Source organism: Elephantulus edwardii, unplaced genomic scaffold, assembly GCF_000299155.1.
Source record: "Elephantulus edwardii isolate Elephantulus edwardi_28Jun2011 unplaced genomic scaffold, EleEdw1.0 scaffold00076, whole genome shotgun sequence".
Taxonomy (NCBI): Eukaryota; Metazoa; Chordata; class Mammalia; order Macroscelidea; family Macroscelididae; genus Elephantulus; species Elephantulus edwardii.
In genome coordinates, this window is record NW_006399826.1 from 6221259 (window position 1) to 6223210 (window position 1952).

The following is a 1952-nucleotide window of genomic DNA, read 5'->3' on the forward strand; positions in this document are numbered from 1 at the left end:
AATAATAAATTAAAAAATAGAGAAAAAAAAAGAATCAGTGAGATGGGCTCAGGATAGGGCAGGGTTCGGTTCAAAGCTATCGTACGTAGGTTCGTAGGGTCACTATGAGTCACAGGTGACTAGACGGCACACTACAAGAAGATAAATAAACATACACATTTTATCAACAGATTCTAGTTTTTCTTCTGTCACAGACTACAAGCACAGTAGGTTAAAATATTAAAATACAGACCTAATTACTACTGTCATTTTGGAAGAATGAGGTAAAAAATAGTCATTACTTGGTCTGCTACTTGTTGCCAACTAATTACTTCTACAAAATTATTTTGCAAAACAACTTCCTTAGCACTTGCAAAGATCATTTCTGCATTTGTGTCGAATTTGTTCATATCAAATTGCTCCCCTTGCCCTACTGGGATTTTCATTTGTCTCTACTACCCATCTTAAATTATCATTAAAACACACACATACACTCCCTTAGGACATTAAGCATCATCATAATTTTGGCCCACACATCACCTCTTTAATCTGAACAAATAGATTGTTAAAATAGACCATAAATATTTGTGGAATGTGTGAGAGAATGAATAGGTGCAAAGCAGTTGGGCAATTGTTTCAGGAGTGCATATTTCACCATCCATTCCACTACACACCACTTCATATCTTTTGTGTTCTCGACTGCACTGATAATTCTACTCCAATGAAATCTCTCTCTTTCTTTGTGTGCCTGCGTGTCCTTGGACGTGCATGTGAAAAGGAAAGAGACAGTATTTTTCACAAGAGTCATAAATTATTAGAATCCAAGAAATTCTAGATACCTGAAAAGAGACCTCCTTTTGTGTTTTTAGTACCTTTCACAACTGGAGCCTAGTGGTAAGAAGCTGCACTACAATCCCAAAGATATGAAGTTCTAGGCCATCAGTTGCTTGAAGGGAGACAGATGGAAAATCTCCTTAAACGCCTCTGAAAACCCTCCTGAAGGTCAACTATGTGTTGATTCTGACTGTACGGTACACAACAACAACAAAACTGTTATTAAACCCAGTCAGTAAATATGGACAAAATGTTGTGCCTCACTGAGGTTCATGGCAAAGAAGGCCTAGTCAGGGCCCTAGTTATCGAGGCTGAAAGCATACATGTCCTCAATTTCATGTTTAATTTTATATATTCACACTGGGAATCAAGCTTAATCTTAATCTTAATCTTGATCTACATAATAAGCCTCCAATTTGAATTCAAGCTTAGCCCTCATGCTTCTGTTCGGTTTACCAATGCCACTTTCCATGCTTGGTGTCTTTTTCTACGTGCTGGCCCCAGGCGTAACTGAACTCACAGTATCTGCTGGCAATCCTTGAGCCTTGCTCCAAAGTCCAGAGGCTTTCTTCCCACTTGTCAGGATATCAGCACTTCATTCACATACCTCCTGTAGTCCCTTGTAGCTCAGAGTTCCTCTCCAGGCCTCAATTTTCTAGAGTATTTCCAGGACTGACAGGTTACCAAAGTCCTCATTTTGACCCTTTTCTGACACCTTCTACAGCTGCTAGGAAATACATAGTAGAGACAATTATCATAATTTTTGCTGAACCATTGTCATTTTTGACTCTGAAGAAACCTCATCTCTTTTCTTATGTCTTTAAAATAATTCAGTTAAACCACAACTATCTGAAACAGTGTCCTCTTCTTTAAGTAGTCCTGTTTTTCCTAGCCATTTCCAGAACATACACATCTTGAAAACGGGGAGTATGAATGCCAAAGCATACACACTAGAAACATGTTTTTGCAGGATAGGTTGAGAAGTTTTGCAGTTTAAAATGATGTCTTCAAATCCTGTTGGGGGGGGGGGGAAGAAAGAAAACAATTTTGACCCTGGAGCAACGAATTTCTCTCCAACATAAAGAGTTTTGTGATTAGAACTGTCCTGATTTGCTGAAAATACCTTTTTCAAAGGATTT